Raw genomic sequence first — 20,203 nt, forward strand, 5'->3', positions numbered from 1 at the left:
TGGAGAGAAACCTTATGAATGTAAGCCATGTGATAAAGCCTTTACATACCATTCTCAACTTCAAAATTGTGAAATAATTCATACTGGAGAGAAACTCTACAACTGTAATGGATGTGATAAAGCCTATTCACAACACAGTCATCTCCAAATACATAAAAGCACACATCCTAGAGAGAAACCCTATGCATGTAAGCAGTGTGGTAAAGCCTTTACATACCATTCTGAACTTCAACGTCATGAAAGAATTCATACTGGAGAGAAACCCTACAAATGTAATCAATGTGGTAAAGCCTTTGTACAACAGTGTAATCTTCGAATACACAAAATAATACATACTGGAGAGAAACCCTACAAATGCAATAAGTGTGATAAAGTCTATTCACGACACAGTACTCTCCAAATACATAAAAGCACACATACTGGAGAGAAACCCTATGAATGTGATCAATGTGGTAAAGCCTTTGCATATCCTAGTTATCTTCAAAGGCATAAAAGAACACATACTGGAGAGAAACCCTATGAATGTGATCAATGTGGTAAAGCCTTTGCACAACACAGTCATCTCCAAATGCATATAATAATACATACTGGAGAGAAACCTTACAAATGTAATCAATGTGGTAAAGCCCTAGCATCTCATAGTTATCTCCAAGTACATAAAAGAACGCATACTGGAGAGAAACCCTATGGATGTGATCAGTGTGGTAAAGCCTTTGGATATCATGGTCATCTTCAAATACATAAAAGAACACACACTGGAGAGAAACCCTATGAATGTAATCAGTGTGGTAAAGCTTTTGCATCTCATAGTAATCTCCAAGTACATAAAAGAATACATACTGGAGAGAAAGCCTATGAATGTAATCAGTGTGGTAAAGCCTTTGCATATTCTGGTCGTCTTCAAATACATAAAAGAATACATACTGGAGAGAAGCCCTATGAATGTAATCAATGTAATAAAGCCTTTGCACAAAACAGTGATCTCCAAACGCATATAATAACACATACTGGAGAGAAACCTTACAAATGTAAACAGTGTGGTAAAGCCTTTGCATCTCATAGTTATCTCCAAGTACATGAAAGAACACATACTGGAGAAAAGCCCTATGAATGTAATCAGTGTGGTAAAGCCTTTGCATATCATGGTCGTCTTCAAATACATCAAAGAACACATACAGGAGAGAAACCCTATGAATGTAATCATTGTGGTAAAGCGTTTGCACAACACAGTAATCTCCAAGTGCATAAAAGAACGCATACTGGAGAGAAACCCTATGAATGTAATCAGTGTGGTAAAGCCTTTGCATATCACAGTTATCTCCAAGTACATAAAAGAATGCATACTGGAGAGAAACCCTATGGGTGTGATCAATGTGGTAAAGCCTTTGGATATCATGGTCATCTTCAAATACATCAAAGAACACATACAGGAGAGAAACCCTATGGATGTAGTCAGTGTAGTAAAGCATTTGCAGGTCAGAACGATCTTAAAAGACATGAAAGAATTCATACTGGAGAAAAACCCTACAAATGTAATGAATGTGGTAAAGCCTTTGTATGTAACACTAGTCTCCGAATACACAAAGCAACCCATACTGGAGTGAAACCTTACGAATGTAAGCAATGTTGTAAATCCTTTGCCTCTCATGGTCAACTTCAAAAACATGAAAGAATTCATACTGGAGAGAAACCTTACAAATGTGGTCAATGTGGTAAAGCCTTTTCACAATCAAGCCACCTCCAACTACACAAAAGAACACATACTAAAGAGTAGCCCTGTGAATGTAACCAATGTGGTAATAAAGCCTTTACTGTGATCGTCAAAGGTGTGGTGGTTTAAATATACTTGGCCCATGGCAAGTATGGCCTTCCTGGATAGATGTGGCCTTTGAGGAAGTATGTCACTGTGGGTAGGGGGGCGCTTTGAGATCCTATCCTTAAGCTCTACCCAGGGCAGAAGAGTCTTCTGGCTGCCTTCTGATCAAGATGGAGAACTCCCCTCCAGCACCATGTCTGCTTGGACACTGCCATCTTCCCACCTTGATAATAGACTGAACCTCTGAATCTGATACCACCCCCAATTAAATGTCCTTTCTAAGAGTTGCCTTAGTCATGGTGTCTTTTCACAGCATGAAAACCCAAATTAAGACAAACAGCATAAAAGATACCACACTAAAGAGAAACTATGAATGTATTGAATATGGTGAAGCCTTTGCACATTTCTATAGTTCTCACTATATCAAAAGTATTCGTACTTCCATTCACTGAAACCCTGTGAATGGAAGCAATGTACAGCCTTTGCCCTTCACAGTTATCTGTGAATACAGGAAATAACACACACTAGAGAAAAGCCTTATGAATGGGCTCAGTGTGGTAAAGTCTTTGTGTTTTGAAATCTGCATAAATACTTAACATTTCCAAAACATGGTAAAAGTAAATGCCAGGAGTTTATTGGAAACAAGCTGAGTTAGAAGGTTAGGGATTATGATTAGGGTGGTTGGGTGTGCAGTTAGTATTAGAAAGTTAGGGGTTAGGGTTAGAGATTAGGTTAGGGTTAGGGGGGTTAGGGCTGGGGGGATTATGTTAGCATGGTGGGGTTAGGGTTAGGTTGTGGGGATAGGGTTAGGGGGTTAGAAAAAAAGAAAAAGGTGTGAATTTGAGAGAGGAAATGGGGGGAGGTTGATTGTGGGAAAGGGAGGGATGAAAATGATATATAGTATTCACAAAATTCTCAAAACAAAAATTATCAAGTTAAAAATCATTTATCCCAATAAATTGGAAAAGTCTAAAATAAAGTAAATAGACTTCTGAATGTATATGACTTACCAAAAGAAAATCATGAAGATATAAAAAAAAATTGAACAGCTTTGTAGAAAGCAGTAAGAGTGAAGTAGTGATCAAATATCTACCAAATAAAAAAAATTACCAGACCTTCAATGAAATATTCCAGAGATTAGTGCTGGCTCAATATGTCAATACATTTTATAAATTTCACAAATCTCTTTTTTTTTGATAGAATAGAAATCATAACATTTTGATAGACATGTAAGGCTTTTGACAAAGCCAACATCAATCATGTCAAGAAACTCAGAATATAAGAACATATATAACAATATAATAACATATGGTGATATAACATCTCACCATAATAATATATATGGCAAGCAGTAGCCTTATCAACCAATAAAAATTTTATTGAGAGATCTGGGAAATAATCCCATTCACTACAATTTAAAAATCCAAGCCCCCCCCCCAATCTCTTGAATTAAACCTGACCAAGGAAGTGAAAGACCTCTATAATGAAAACTTTAAATACTGAATAAAGAAATTAAAAAGGACACTAGAAGAGGGAAAGACTTTGCATGCTCATGGGATGGCCATACTTCCAAAATCTATCTACAGAATCAATGCAACAGCAAGCGAAATTATGGGGGAATATTGTCAAAATACATTACTGTCAACACCTAGTGCATTGGGGGGCCTGGGTACAGTTGCAAACATCCAGGACACAGGGGATCCAAACCAACGTCAGAAGCAACTACACACAGTTGCAAGCTTTATTAATCCTTATATAGATATGTATATGCATTATTTCAATTTCCATTTTGGCAAGATACCATAAGATCATTATTCCCATGATACCAGGAACTAAGGCAAGACTAAACAAAGAAATAAGACTAAACAAAGGCTTCTTCACAAAAATTCACATAACAAATCACCCCTCTTCTTATTATCAATATACTCGCCATTACAAAGAGAACATGAGAACCACTTCCACAGAAACAGGACACAACAAAACATAGTTTAAAGCCAAGTGAGAAAAACATTTTCTTCTCAAGGGCGACATTCCAGCCCCTACTTCCACCTGTCACCAGTCCTTACTTGACCCTGCCTGGGAGCTGCATCTCTGTCTCAACACATTACATAATGCATGATAACGCTAATAAATCCCAATATTCTGTGTAATAAGTATTAAGACATTTTTGAAAATTTTATTATAGATCCAAGCTGGTTTTAGAAACACACACAATCATACACACGCATGTGACAAAACTGCAAAACACCAGTCAGGCATATGATGTTCTATCACTAAGCCCAGCTCTGGTGAGGTGGAGCCCTGGGATTCATTGATAAGACAGCTTAGCCTAAATTATTGATCTCAAGTGAAAGACCCAGCTTCAAAAACAAGGTAGATATTACCTGAGGTCAACATTTGGTCAAGAGATGCATGCAAACATATATGAACACACTGTATACAAATGGAACAAACTTCAGACTAAAAGCTGTGGCACATGCCAGAACATAGATGCCCCAAGGAATTTACACAAAAAGAAATAACCCAGTTGCCAAGAGACAAATACTATATGATATTTGTACAAGGAGCCTAGAGACAACAAATTGGAAGCAATGGAAAGCAGCGTGGTGGTTGCCAAGGGCAATGAGAGGGAGAAGTGAAGAGCTGATATTTATTAAATATAGAATTTCAGTTTGAAATGGTAAAAGAATTGTGGTGATGGATGGGAATCATAATCCCACAATACTGTGATTGTACTTAATGCCACTCAACTGTCAACTTAGATAAAAATGACAGTTTTCGTATTATGTATATTTTACAAGAATGATAAATAAAAGGTCTTCCCTCACCATAAAGCGAGGTCTTTTTTTTTTTTAAAGATTTATTTATTATATGTAAGTACACTGTAGCTGTCTTCAGACACAGCAGAAAAGGGCGTCAGATCCCATTACAGATGGTTGTGAGCCACCATTTGGTTGCTGGGAATTGAACTCAGGACCTCTGGAAGAGCGGTCGGTGCTCCTCACCACTGAGCCATCTCCCCAGCCCAAGCGAGGTCTTTCTGAGGCATCTGTTGAAATCTCAAAGAAAACTCCTTTGAGTGACTTAGTGTAATGGAGGCAGCTGTTGGTTGTGAGGTGCTGAGAAGGAGGCAGAATCAGAGAAGCCTGAGTGCTCTGCACAGCACTAACTCCCTGGTTTACTTTCCTTTATAAAACTTTACAGAATGAAATTTTATGCCTATCTGTTTGGGTTGATTATTCACATGTACTTTCACAAGAAGTCAGCATTAGGTGCTTCCTTTGTCCTCAAATGTCTTTTTCTTTTCTTTCTTTTTTCAGGTTTGTCACTGAGGCTAGGGTGTGTGAAACCCTTGGCTGCACTGGGGTGGCCTGCAACAGGCAATGATTTCTTTATTCACTAAATGCCTGTGCCATCTTTGGCTGTGAGGAGATGTTTAAATTCATAAGAAAATATACTTCTTTAGAGATTTCCACTCACATTTCATGTAACAAACATCAGTTTATTACTCCTAGGATGGCGAGCCGCCTCAAGACAGGATAAGCAGTGAACAACACAACACTTAGCATTTGGTATTGAGCGACTCAGATTCCAGCTCTGAGTCCCAGACCACTGGAGTGCTAGACAGCGTCCTAGAACCTTCATCTGCAAAACTGACTCAATAGCACATACCTTTCAGGATTACTGCAAAATTAGGGGTGAAACATGCAAAAGTGTGCAGGCCCTGTCTCTTAATGGATACTAAACAAGCAAATATTAGTCACTATTTCTGTCCCTGGTGTTAGTGTCATTACAGAGCCTGTGCAGGACAGAGGACAACAGTAAGTGTTCACTGGTAAACTTTTCCCCCACATCATAAGGAATAACGAGAGATTGAGACTAAGACAACTCTAGCAATTAGCATTTGGGGTTGATTTCAATGACACACTTTTCATTTGGTCTTTTTAACTCTGAACTTTGCTAATATTAAACCCATCTTTTTATCTGTTTTTAAAAACAAAACCATGTAAAATGTAATATTAAAGCAATCTGACAACTGCTTTTTCTTTTTTAATTATTTATTTATTTTTAGTACGTGTGGGAGTGTGGGGGCCCCTCAGAAACTAGAGGTGTCTGGTGCCCTGGAGCTGGAGTTAGAAGCAGCTGTGAACCTTCCACTGTGGGTGCTGGGAGTCAGGTCTCGGTCCTCTTCAATGGCAGTCTGTGCTCTTAACCACTGAGCCATCTCTTCAGCACCATAACTGCTTCTCTTAGTAAAGAAAGGAATACCTGTTTTAAAATTGTATCACATTACATGGTAAGGACTATCACAAACAATAGATGCTGTTAAAAAAAGAAATACAGGTTGTGATTTAGCAATTAAGAGCTAGAAGACATGCACGGTGCAACAGGTGTCCCTCTAAGTGTCCCCAGCCTCTGTCAGATTTGCATCAGATGTAGTAATGGAGCCATCGCTCAGGTGGGAGGTTCTCGAAGACTGGACACAATATTGCCCACCAAGTTTGCAGAGCAAATGCATGTTGTCCCAAATTATTGTATATTCTTCAAGTCTGTGACCTTCCCTAAATGATTTTTACTGTTTGTTGTAATTTGTTTTCTATGCTGTGGTAAACACAAAGATCAACACACGAGGGTTTTATTTATTCTGTTTCACAACTTATAGTTTATCAAGAAGGGAAATCAGAGCAGTAACTCTGGCAAGCAGGAACCTGGAAGCAGGAATTATAGCAGAGACCACCAAGGAATGCTGTTCCCTATGCTTGGCTCAGCTTGTTTTTTCAGATGACCCAGGACTACCTACCCAGAGGTCACATTGCCCACGATTCATTGGGCTTTCTCACATCCACAATTAATCAAGAAAATGCCCAACATATTTGCACACAGGCCAGTCTGATGGAGGTCTTTTCTCAATTAAGAAGTCCTCTTTGAAGATGAGCCTCACTTGTGTAAAGTTGACAATAAAAACAAAACAAAACAAAAAAGCTCACAACAACAAGAGAAAAACCCAGCATGCTGTTTTCTGATGTTTCCTATATTTCACTTCCCCTAGAAAGAGTGGGGCCCAAAAGCTTCTGAATCATATCGGACAATAACGCATTTACTCATTTTTCTCCCATTTAATTTTTCTTAGATATTTTATCCCAGCAAATCTTTAGAGGACAGAGGGGAAATCCTATGCTGCATATCAGCTCAGTTACTTACCAATGGCAAAATTTTTAGTGCAGTTTTTTTTTCTTTTAAAATTCAGGGGTATGGTGTTTCTGAGCAGAAAGAACTGCACTAAGTCCATTATTACACACCAAATAGCTTTGAGAATAGGTTTGATAATGCTTTTTTTAAAGAACAACTTTTAAAGATTTTATTTATTTCATGCATATTAGTACACTGCTGTCTTCAGACACATGAGAAGAGAGCACTGGATCACATTAGAGATGATTGTGAGCCACCATGTGTGTGGGAACTGAACTCAGGACCTCTGGAGGAGAAGTCAGTGCTCCTAACCCTTGAGCCATTTCTCCAGCCTTTGATAATGTTTCTTAATGAATCCATCCTATAATTACAGGGTAAAACAATATTTGCTTTCAAAACTTAAACAGTTATGAAGACATTCAATAACAACTAATATTTCATTCATGGTTTGTGAAGCTGCTTTTGCATGTCTAATGCTTAGTAAAGTTGTAGTGGATACATTTTTTATTGGATTTTTTATTTACATTTCAAATGTTATTCCCTTTCCTGGTTTCCCAGAGATAAGCCCCCTATTCCTTCCCCCTACCCTTCTTTTATTAGGGTGTTCCCCTTCCCCAACCAAGCCCTCTTCCTGCCTCCCCACCCTGATATTCCACTACACTGGTCCAGCCTTGGCAGGACCAAGGGCTTCTCCTCCCATTGGTGCCCAAAAAGGCCATCCTCTGCTACATATGCAGCTGGAGCCATGGGTCTGTCCAAAGTGTTTTGGGTAGTGGTTTAGTCCCTGGGAGCTATGGTTGGTTGGTTGGTATTGTTGTTCTTAGGAGGTTGTAAGCCCCTTCTACTCCTTCAGTTCTTTCTCTAGTTCTTCCAATGGGGACCCCATTCTCTCAGTTCAGTGGTTGGCTGCTAGCATTCGCCTCTGTATTTGTCATGCTCTGGCTGAGCCTCTTAGGAGACAGCTATATCAGGCTCCTGTCAGCATCCATCTTTCAGCTTCATCAATATTGTCTAGTTTTGGTGGCTGTATATATATGGGCTGGATCCCCAGGTGTGGCGGGCTCAGAATGGCTGTTCCTTCAGTCTCTGCTCAAAACTTTGTCTCCATATCCCCACCTATGAGTATTTTTGTTCCCCCTTTTAAGAAGACTGAAGCATTGGTCATCCTTCTTCTTGAGCTTCATGTGGTCTGCGGATTATGTATAGGGTTAATTCAAGCTTTTGGGCTAATACCCATTTACCAGTGAGAGCACACCATGTGTGGTTGTGTGTGTGTGTGTGTGTGTGTGTGTGTGTGTGTGTGTGTGTGTGTGGTTACCTCACTCAGGATGATATTTTCTAGTTCCATCCATTTGCCTATGAATTTAATAATGTCATTGTTTTTGATAGCTGAGTAATATTCCATTGTGTAGATGTACCACATTTTCTGTATCCATTCCTCTGTTGAAGGGCATCTGGGTTCTTTCCAGCTTCTGGCTATTATAAATAAGGCTGCTATGAACATAGTGGAGCACGTGTCTTTGCTATTTGTTGGAGTATCTTTTGGGTATATGCCCAGGAGAGGTATAGCTGGGTCCTCGGTTATTACTATGTATAACTTTCTGAGGAACCTTCAGACTGATTTCCAGAGTGGTTGTACCAGTCTCCAATCCCACCAACAATGGAGGAGTGTTCCTCTTTCTCCACATCCCCACCAGCATCTGTTGTCATCTGAGTTTTTTTTTTTTAATCTTAGCCATTCTAACTGGTGTGAGGTGGAATCTCAGGGTTGTTTTGATTTACATTTCCCTGATGACTAAGGATGCTGAACATTTCTTTTGGTGCTTTTTGGCCATTCGATAATCCTCAGCTGAGAATGTTTTGTTTAGCTCTGAACCCCAATTTTAATAGGGTTATTTGGCTCTCTGGAGCCTAACTTCTTGAGTTCTTTGTATATTTTGTCAAACATTAAGTGGCCATAGGTGTGTGGGTTATTTTTTGGATCTTCAATTCTATTGCATTGATCTACCTGTCTGTCTCTGTACCAATACCATACATTTTTTATCACTATTGCTCTGTAATACTGCTTGAATTCATGGATGGTGATTCCCCCAGAAGTTCTATTATTGTCGAGGATAGTTTTCGACGGACCACAGGGTGATGTGATTTTGCAGCTTTGGCAGATTTCCAAGTTACAAGTATGTAGCCTCATGGAGTACTCATGAGGGTGGCTCTGTCCTCAGAAAAGAGACCCGAGAGCTCCGTTATTCCTTCTACCATGAGAAGATTGAAGTCAGGGAATGGACATCTGTGGACCTCAGCAAACACCTAACCTGGCATCCTGACTTAGTATTTCTGGTGTTTCTGTGCTGGAAATTTATGTGACTTTTTATAATGACAGACAATCTCTGTTGGGTTCCTGAAGAGGAAATATGCATGTGTCATGCACCATCTGCAAAGCAGTCTGTAATGATGTGTAGATGGCAGCTTTATGAGTGCAAAGACCAAGGCCCACATGGTCCTGTAGAAGTGGGGCAATAACCCTTTGTCCCTAGTTTCTTATTTCTAGCTCTACTCCTTCTAATAGCTGTCCTGCTAAAGTGGAAGATGATATTTCTCTGTAACTATATTTTTTTTACTACTATCTTCTGTCACCTATTTTTTATTTAAATTAAAAGAGCATTCTATCTTCAACTTTCTAATCAAACCATATATTCTGAACTCAAAAAGAAAAATAAATTTAAGATAGTAGCATGAGACAAATGCCTTTTTATTACAAAGAACACCTTCCCCAATAAGGAACTAATAGAACAGTCATATTATGTGTTCCCTAGAATTACGTTTATGAGTCAGAAGCATTAAAGAAAAGCATTTTGCTTTCCAAAACATATTCTGTATTTAACAAGCACTAGTTACTGGTGCTTGTAAAATACAGCAGAGCCAGCCTCTAATAAGAAGTATGTGAGGTCAAACACAAGCCAAATCATTTCTTTTATGTTCAAATCCCCAATCTTTATTTAGCTTTTATGTTCTAACCCTTTCTTTGGCATTGTTTACAATTAATTTCAAACATTAATTTTTAAGTGCTACCCCCACTTGAAAGCAGTCCCCTTCCCTCCCATCTTTTTTCTTCCCTCTCTTGTCTCCTTCTCTTTTCTGCTCTTTCTTTTTTATTTTTGAGACAAGATCTCCGTATGTAGCTCAGGCTGGTCTCAAACTCTCCACTCTTCTGCCTTAGCCTCCCAAGCTCTAGATATGTAGGCTTGCCATACCACATGAGTGTGTGGCAACCTTTTCATTCAAACAGATTCTCTTTTCTGTATCAGTGATCGCTTTTCCTTTATGTAATAGGCTACACTTAACTTTCTTTCCCTCTCCGATTATTTTTAAATTCTTAATTTAATTAATTACTTTATTTTTACGATTTCCTTCTATTCCCAGAACCTCTCTTAGGAAAGACAAAACAAATCATGGTGCTCAAACTCAGAATGACTTACAGATAGAAATCCCAAGTGTTTGCTGTGGCGTTCAAGGCCCTTCAAGCCATCTGTAAGGAGCTTTTCTGTTTTCTGTTGATATTTTCCACCCACCTGGGGCTGCCTCCTCTGTCTGCCCAGTGCCTACAAGGAGCCCTCAGGAGCTGGCATTCTTCACTGGCTCATTCCTTCTTTCCTCTTCTCTGGATTCTCTGTCCTCTAAGCCCCAGGACATCCTGTGATCTCTCCCATTCTCTTGCATTCAGTAATTGCCAATCCACTGCACTCTTTTCCCAACTCTCCTACCCAACACTCCTTTTTTGTTCAGTCCTGCTGTATGTTGGCCTGAAGCTGTTTGCATTCTAATGTTAATTCTGCTTCCTGAGCCGGCTGCCCAAGGCCAGGAGTCCATCAAGAACCCACGTGATCTCAGGTGAACCTTCTCCCCATTTTAACTGGACAATAAAGGCTAGAGTCTGTGATTGGGGAAAGGTGGGACTGTAGGTTCAATAGTGGGGGAAGAGAGAAGGAGAAGAGGACAAGAGGGGAAGGAGAGAGGACGGCAGGAGGAGGAAGCAGGATGGATCAGAACGGTGTGGCCAGGAGAAACCACAAGTATGAAGGGTGTCTTATAGCTGGGGAATAAATTAGTATTGCGTTGTATCTGACCAATCTAGGCATATAGCTTATAATTCTAACAATTGGATTGTGTGTTTTTTATATGGGCTTATTGGGTTTGGAAATTCCAGCAACACCGTCCTTCTCAAATTCCAGGTGTTCTTTCTTCTACCTTCCTCAAAGGATTCTTGGTTTTTCCTAAAGGGCAGTGCCCTCTTGTTGCTTTGTAAGTCATAGATGTTTAAAACATCTTTGCCAGATCTGGAAAGTCACCAAGCGTTATGGTTGAGAGAACTAGACCCCAACTCAGGCCACAGAGTCTTGTGGGAATGAGAAGTTGAACTTACCGAAATAGGCTGCCTTAATAAATCAGCCTGATCTCATTTTTTTCCTAAACAGAAGGGTTCACATACGTATTATTGAACTAGCTTATTAGTGTAGAATCTCACAAATATGGGAAAATCCAGTAAAAATATCCAAATAAAACATGCCTATCTATTCAAATAGAAATCATCTTGTCAGTTTAATATACGACCTTAATACCATATATAGATCATATTATATACATATATATATATATATATAGAGAGAGAGAGAGAGAGAGAGACAGACAGACAGAGACAGAGACAGCTTTCATTTAAATACATTGAGAATGGACTCAAGCTGGTAATGAATCATAGCAGTAGAAATTTTGTCTATACCCATTACTTGATGTGCAATACCTCATTTATAATACACACTGCTTACTAGAGGAACAATGGATAGAGGTGAAGAGATTATGAAGACAACAGATCGAGGTTGTGTAATCCCCAAAATTAACCTGTATGCCTCACCTGCCCAGGGACCAGGTAACTTCCTGGAAAGCTGGAAGTTGTAGTTTTTAGAAAATAACAAAGTCCCATGGGAAAATAGCTGTCCTATAGGTTTGTCCTTATAAACCCCTGCAACACATGGCTTGAGGCCTTTCTCAGCTGGGAAATTCTAGGAAATGGTCCTCAGCAAAGTCTATCCCTTGGTCGATATTTAATACATAAAGATTTCTTTAAATTTGGCTCAAAATGGTGGAGCTGGTTTTTCTGGCCAGCTTCAGGATTAACAGTTGATGTAGAATAGGTCTCCTACCATCATTACAATTGTTAATTTGATTACCAAGGACACCTAGGGCCATAGGTAAGGAGTTCTGTTATCAGGTGAAATAATACAACAGGGGAATAACCCCAATTAAATGACTGTAAAGGATAACACATGCCCAGATCCCTAGGAGTCCTGAGAAAGGCCAAGGCCCAGCAGCAACTCCCTGATCTCCCCAATTTTATTATGAACCAGGAGTTGGTCTTCTCACTGTGCTTGACTCTGGATGGGTTTTGTCCAGGGCTATGTACGAAGGGGACAGCATCCAAGCTTGGCAAGGGTGGCTTTAGACAAACTGTTTTCTGTTGTGAACTTTTTAATGCACCTAAGTGAATAAAACCATCCCTACAGTATCTACTGCAGATATCCATCCCTTCCAGGCTCAATTGGCCAAACTTTGTCCAGGTTTTGACAAGGGATCGTCAAGTTTGGTGGGAACCAATCACCGTTTACCTGAGTCTCAGAGCACACCTGGGCTTTGACAAGAAGAGAGTAGCCATCTAGACAATGAATGTAACTATATCAGGGCCATGGCATTTCAGTTGCCCCAAGAGCTTTGCTACAAAAGAACACATAAGGCAAATGGCCCTGAAGGCAACCCCCTAGTGCATTGTTTATTTTGAATAAAAATAACAAAGCCTTTTCTTGCTTGTGAATTACTATGTCAGGCAATTAACCATCCTCTCTCTGCATATAGTAGATTGCACTTTTAGTAATTCATTTTAATAGATCACACCAACTTCTTGAAATCCATTTCTGTTTCAAAAAATAAAAGATAAAAATAGATCGTAACTGACAGGAACCATGGTCATATTTTCAGTAATTGTGCTAGAAGCATTTTATAGTAAGTGGATTTTTAATGTGGAAGACTATATGAACTCTGTGCCTAAGTAGGGGTGAGATGACTTAATGGAGGGTGCTATGCACTCACATTTGAATGAACTCAAGGTCTGTCTCATAAAAATGCTTGGGTTGTCAAAATATGCCTGGGTTGTTAAACTATGCCATTATCCTGGATGTTGTGGTTCAGATGTGTATACAACTCTTTCTACATTGCTGGCTGCATGTACACAGAAGCTCTAAAGCTTTCCTAGGAGCTCTCATTTTGTGGACACCGCAGAAATATAGTACTCCCTACTGTTAGGCCATTTGGCCTTTCAGGCAGGTGTCTTGGCAACTGTGTTTTCTGCTCCTGGCAACCATGTTCCCTGCACTTATCTTAGACACTTAAAACTCAGAATGTGCAGAATGATTACTGTTTTCCTCATCAAATCCAGAGAGGTCATACCCATTTGCTTCTATACCCAAATTCATCCTACATCATACACACACACACACACACACACACACACACACACACACACACACACGATCTCACACAAACTCATGCACACTCACACATGTATACACCTTCTTGACTGTGTCAGACTGGTGTCCAGCCAGCTCTGGGATCTCTCTGTCTCCCTCATATTCCACAGTTCTGAGGTTACAAACACATTGGCACCGTGCCTGGTTTTCAGGTGGGTTCTGGGCATTTGAACTCAGGTCCTTGTACTTGCATAAAAATCATTTTACCACTGAGCCATCTCTTCATCCCTCTAATTTGGTGACCTTAGACAAAAGCCGGGCAGCTTAAAACAAAGGTTTTATAGACTGTTCTTCCACCGCAGGCTGTCAAGATTTTCCAGCCTTTTAATTCTTTAATTGGTAGAGAAAATGAACCTGATCAAATCTTCTAAATGGTAATATAAGGGTGTGGCTTACTGCCTTGTTCACTGTGGCCTGTGTAACCTGCTTTCTTATAGCACAAAGGACCACAAGCCTAGCCATGGCCCCATCCACAATGGTCTTGGCCCTCCAGACTGAGCCACATAAAATTAATGTTTTTGAGAGTTAAAGGCAGCTTAATATGTATAATACATGGTTTATCCTATCACCAAAGTACAGGAGACTTGGTCTACACTGAACAGTTATTGTACACACAAGGCTCTGAGTAAGATGTGTAAAGATGATGTTGGGGTATTATAAAGACAGAATCAGGCATGAGGAGTTCATGGTGATGAGAGGGAGTGACAAGCTGCTCGGGTCTCCTGTTTGAAAGTTGAGCTGCTTCCTCACAGATCTGAGGTACAGAGGTGAGGCCAGTGTCAGTCTGTCCCTTCTTTGGCCTCCCCAAATAGAGAGAGATTGGTCAATTAATTTATCAAAACTGTGTTTTTAGTTTATATTCTAGTAGAATATAGGTGATATAAAAATCTAAAAATAATACATACATACATACATACATACATACATACATACAGACAGACAGACATATATAGACAGGAAAAGTCACATTTAAAAAGACTTTAGGAGGGGTTGGGGATTTAGCTCAGTGGTAGAGCGCTTGCCTAGGAAGCGCAAGGCCCTGGGTTCGGTCCCCAGCTCCGAAAAAAAGAAAAAAAAAAAAAGACTTTAGGAACTAACCTGGGGTGGCTCATTACCACACCAGAGGTGCTGAAAGCACACAGTAAGCTCCTTGGGTTAGATGAAGATGCTTTAAAATACAATTCATAATAGGACTATAAAGGAACAGAAGAAAGATTTGGAAAAAAAAAAAGAAGAACTCTTTTTCTCCTCTCCTCTCTCTGTGTCCACGCCCCCACCCCCTTTCCCCATGGCAACTTCCCTGGCCTTGGTTTTGGGACCAGTGAACTTGCCCACCAGAAGGCATCTTCCCAATAAACCTGCCTTTAATATAAAAAAAGAGAAATACTTGAAGAAGCAATTGCTGATAAATTTTAAAAATTAAGATTGATACTAGCTACACAACTTAAAAATTCATAAGATATTGAAAAGATAAATAGATCTGGAAATTAAAAAATAAAACCCTATAAATCAGAAATCCAGCCAGCTACATCTCTACTCAAAACAACAAGCCTGTCAAAAACCTATACACATAGTTGTGCCATATTTGAATTTCTGAGAAGAAAAGATTTTGAAGGCAACCAGAGAAATAATAGCAACATTAATGCAGAAAGTGAAAATAAAAATTATAGTCTTTGTCATACCAGAACTTGTAGCAGCTTGAAGGTATCTTTAACATGGCCTACATGAAGAAAGAAACTACTAATCCATAATTCTACATAGAAAGTAAAGAAAATAAAGACTTGTGCAGGCAAACAAATGTTGAGTACACGTCATGTGTGTACTCAATTCTTTCAGTGGATCAACTTCGTGAAAAATTATTTTAGGCAGGAAAGACTATGACACCAGAGAGAAACCAGGATCTATACTGTGCAAAAAATATATGAAGAATCAAATAAGTGAAATTTTAAATAATTTTTTTAACATTCTCTAAAAGAAAATTGTTAGTGGTAAAAATAGTATCAATTGTCTATATGTTTATAGAACATTCAAAGGTCAAATATGTGCTAATACTAATAATAGCACCACAAAGTTAGGAAGGAAAGTTGAGCATTTATTATGCTAAGGTCTTCGTAGTGCATATAATTTGAAGATAGATTCTGATTCATTAAAAGTGTACACTGTTGTGCTGGAGAGATGGCTCAGTGGTTAAGAGCACTGTCTGCTCTTCCAGAGGTCCTGAGTTCAAATCCCAGCAACCACATGGTGGCTCATAACCATCTGTAATGGGCTCTGATGTCCTCTTCTGGTGTGTCTGAAGACAGCTGCAATGTACTGATATAAATAAAATAAATAAAGAAATCTTTTTAAAAAAGTGTACACTGTAAACACCAGGATTACTACATGTATTAAAAATAATTGTGATGCTCTTTCATATGAACACAACATGCCCTCCAGGTCAAGGAAGACCTGAAATTTTAGAACCATGTGGTCCTTTACTGCACGGACAGCACTGAGGTCTCCTGGGAAGTCAGAGTAGAGCTGCCTCTGAGTAGAGTAGGTCTGGCCTTGTTGGAGGACGTGTGTCAGTGTAGAGCTGGGCTGTGACGTCTTACGCTTAAGCTCCGCCCAGGGTGGAAGACGTCACTTCCTGGCTGCCTTTAGATAAGAACTCTCAGCTCTTTCTCCAGCACCATGTCTTCCTGCAGCTGCCATGCTTCCTGCTAAGATGATGATGGACTGAACTTTCAGCTCCAATGAAATGTTCACCTTTGTAAGAATTGTCTTGGTCGTGGATCTCTTCACAGCAATGAAACCCTAACTAAGGCAGTGGTTCTTGGTGGCTTGAAGTCTAATGTAGGGAAATTCATTAAATGTTAACAAAATGCTTTTCAAAGAGAATAACGAGGAATGAGTAATAATTCAACTGTAATGATGAAGTGAATAATAAAAATGTCCAATTTATAACTAGAAACACCACAGATTTTAATATTAAACACAAAAATACATTAATCATGAATTGTTTAAACACACCAATTAAAAGACAGTGAGTATTCAACTGGTTAAAAAGCAATATTAAACTTTGTACTGTCTACAAGAATGTTTACGGTGCATACCTTAAACAATAGAATTCTGAAGTCTCTATACTAATGTTGGACCAAGTATAACTCAGAAGATAAAATTATGAAGAATGATGTTTCTTGGGAGGAAAAGGATAATTAATAAGAATATATAGCAATCCAAAAAGTATATGCATGGAATGTGAGAGTTTCTAAGGAGATGGAATAAAACCTCAAAAAGAGTCCAGGTGGTGGTGGCTCAGGCCTTTAAACCCAGCACTTGGGAGGCAGAGGCAAGAGGATCTCTGTGAATTCCAGGCAAGCCTGGTCTACAGAGAGAGTTCCAGGACAGCCAGGACTACACAGAGAAACCCTGTCTCAACAAACAACAAACAAGCAAACAAACAAAAAAGCTTAAAATAAAACAAAACAAAAAAAAAAACGGAAGAAAATGTGGAAACCTCCAAATGTAAATTCGGGACTCCATTTTTGAGCTATGCATGGTGGTTCTCATGGCTGTAATCCCAGCATTCATGAGTCAGAGGCAAGATGGTTAGATGTTTGACCCCAGGCTACCCTCATTCCCAGCTATGCAGCCCCAGGCTTACATGCAGCTGAGCCTTCGGGTTCCAGCTAAGACTAGAAAATGGACACTTTTGGGTTTAAACCTAGACTGCCAGATGCCGCCAGGTGTCTGCTGAGACGTTTATCCAATTGTGTTTGTCTCAGACTTGCCCGGACAGCTACGCCCAGGCTGGCAGGAGGAATGGTCTAAACGACACATGTTTTGTTGCCATCTTGACTATGGGATAAAGAAGGAGGAGTCATAGCTTCACCACTGACTTAAAGGCAGCCACATGGCTGGCAGCCATCTCTGTTATGGGTCGGAAAAAACAAAAGCAACCGACCTCGCTTGGTGGCCCTGACAGCCAAACCTTGTCACGTAATAGTAACCCACTTGGTATCTGGAAGGCATCACATTGTTTTCACTTGTTAGAACTTAGTTTTTGTCTTCCAAAAATTATGGTTATGCTCTGTCTTTACTCTTTAAAAGGTATTTATTTTAACACACAGTTTAGACAGTTAGAGCAGATAACTGAAAACAGACAAAGGTTGTTTAACTCAGATTTGCTTGGTAAGTAGCAGCCCTCAAACCTGTCAGAGAACCTGCTGAACGTGGCATTTAAGATGCTTAACCTCACCATGACAAAGACCCCCAGATCCTACCTGTGACCCCTTCAAGGTCTCCAAGATGTGGGCTTCGCGGACAAAGGACTCCACCTGGACTGGGGTGCACTGACCACTGGGCGTTACTGCCCCAATGCCTTCCCCACTGCCAGGACCCTGCCCAAACCGTGGACAAATGGGGCACAGGACAGGCCTTGTGCTCCTTAAGACAAAGTCAGGTCGGTCTCCCGAGTCTCCCCCAGGAAGGTCAGGGTTGCCAGGCCTGGCGGCCAAGGCTGACCTCGCGGTGGGACCTTGGATACGTAGGCCTGTGAGTTATCCTCCCGCCTACTCAGGTAAAATCTATTTTACCTCAGTCTGAAAGGTTTGAAGACTGGACTTCAAAGAAACTCACTTTTCCGTAACGGATCCCGGTTATCAACCTCCGGTGTCTCACGTTGAACAGCCAGATAGGAAGAAAGGGTAAAATTTAAGGTTTGTGTGAGGTCTGAGGATACGAAAGCTCTGAGGAAGTGTTTTTGGCTCTAAGGTGTTTTTGGGTTGGTCAATGCAGGTTACGAGTGTTAGAGGATGGAATAAAAAGTGTGGAAAAGAATGAAAACCCCTTCCCGTTCCTTCCCTGCACTGTGGTCCTGGCGCAGTGAGACTCCCAGTGTTCGAGTCTTTACCAAAATCCTTTCACTGTGGCTTTTGCTAGGGATCTAATGCTTGACTGCGTCCGGCCCCAGCCTCCGGAATCCCCGTGTGCACAGTGGGGGGGTCCTTGTCTCCAGTTGGTTTCTGATCGATCAATAACGAGCTCGGGGCCAATGGCCCGGCAGGTGGAGTGGGGCGGGGCTTGGAGGTTGGCGCAGGTGAGGACCTGGGAGAGGAAGGCGGCGCAGGTCGCCCTGACCGGGAGGTCAGACCTAAAGGCTCACAGTCACGTGAGAACCAGGGTAAGTGGACGCGGGAACTGCCCCTGGGGTAGCAGAGGTGAAGTCCAGACTTTAAAAGATTGAGTTGCGGGGTTGTGGGTCCTGCGTCCGCTCTGCCAGAGGGCGTGGCCGCTCGGGGGCGGAACGCGGGAAACTTGACTGAGTTCACCCCACGCTGTCACTCAGTGAGTGCTGGCCCGCAGGGAAGCCCGGGACACCGCTCCAGGGGTGGGGAAGTTCAGTCTGAGATGCAGGACAGGCGGAGCTGGCTCAGGGGTCCCGGGGGCTGCAAGGAGGCCGGGGCCGTCAGGGTCTCAGGCTCCTGGACATCCCGGCGCCACCGGGATCCGCGGAGGAGCTGAGAATGGAGTGGGGGCCGCAGGCTGGGTCAGGCCTGGGGCTGGGGTGGGGAAAGCGGGGAGCTCTGGTCAGGCCCTCGGGGAGGCTTCCGCTTGACGGTGGCTGCAGGCTTGGGCTCCGCAGTGGTCACAGCTGGGAGCGCGGAGAGGCCGTGTACGGAGATCAGACGGTGGTTCTGTGGGCGGAGGCCTCCCTGGCTCCCCACGGCGGATCCTGATAAAAAGGCGGCCCAGGTTCTGAGGCGTTTATTGTCGTGGTGGAAAGTGCATGTGTAAAACCATATCCCACTTCTCAGGGTGGGCCTGAGATTAAATCCCTTTTGCAGGGAGGAGTCTCTGGGAAGGAAAGCTCATTGGCTAGGCCTCCAGTCCTTTAGGTGCCTCATAAAATGTAGGTTTGTCTTGAGCCTTCAAGACCACAGGTCACGTCCTCTACCTGTGGAGGGGCCTGGGGCGTTACCCTTACGTCACTGATGGCCACAAATCTATGGAGGGGGCCGCTGCAGCTAGTGACAGGGGCCTGGTGCACGGGAACAAGGAAAGCTCCTATTCTGGTGCTTGGAGCCTTAGCTCAGCCAGGGATCAAGTTACTGTTCATGGTCGTACAGTTAACTCTGGGGTACAGGGATGGGGGAAGCTTGCTAGCAGCGCTCAGCATTAAAGAGTCAAAGCATAGTAAAATTAAGTGTGTATGTGCATACGTGCGTGCCTGAGTGCGTGCGTGCATGTGTGCGCGCCTGCCTGAGTGCGTGCGTGCATGTGTGAGTGCGTGCGTGCATGTGTGTGCGCGTGTGTGCATGTGTGACTGAGTGAGTGCGTGCATGTGTGAGTGCGTGCGTGCGTGTGTCTTTCATTCATGAATCCCAGGCTGTTACTCCTTCTGCAGCATGGCTTTCAGTACAGATTACACACAGTGGAAACACTAACAACTTTCCTCTTCTCTTGTGTCTTTCTGCTCTGCCTGTCCAGTGGAAATCTTCAGACCTCAGCAGTGCGTTCCCTCACACCTTACCTCCCGTGGGTGCAGCGGATGGAAGGAGCAGGGGTGGGGAAGTACAATGCATAGTGACTGTCTCCCTGGAGCAGACACGGCGGCCTATGTAGAGGTACAACTTTTGGGGAT

The 20,203-nt window shown here is 41.7% G+C and overlaps 1 pseudogene; it reads left to right on the forward strand.

Moving 5' to 3' along the window:
• The first annotated feature begins 107 nt into the window (after nt 1-107).
• Nucleotides 108-2,030, forward strand: LOC116908278 (annotated as a pseudogene).
• Nucleotides 2,031-20,203: the final 18,173 nt, after the last annotated feature.

The sequence above is a fragment of the Rattus rattus genome, chromosome 8, assembly GCF_011064425.1.
Source record: "Rattus rattus isolate New Zealand chromosome 8, Rrattus_CSIRO_v1, whole genome shotgun sequence".
NCBI classification, from domain to species: Eukaryota; Metazoa; Chordata; class Mammalia; order Rodentia; family Muridae; genus Rattus; species Rattus rattus.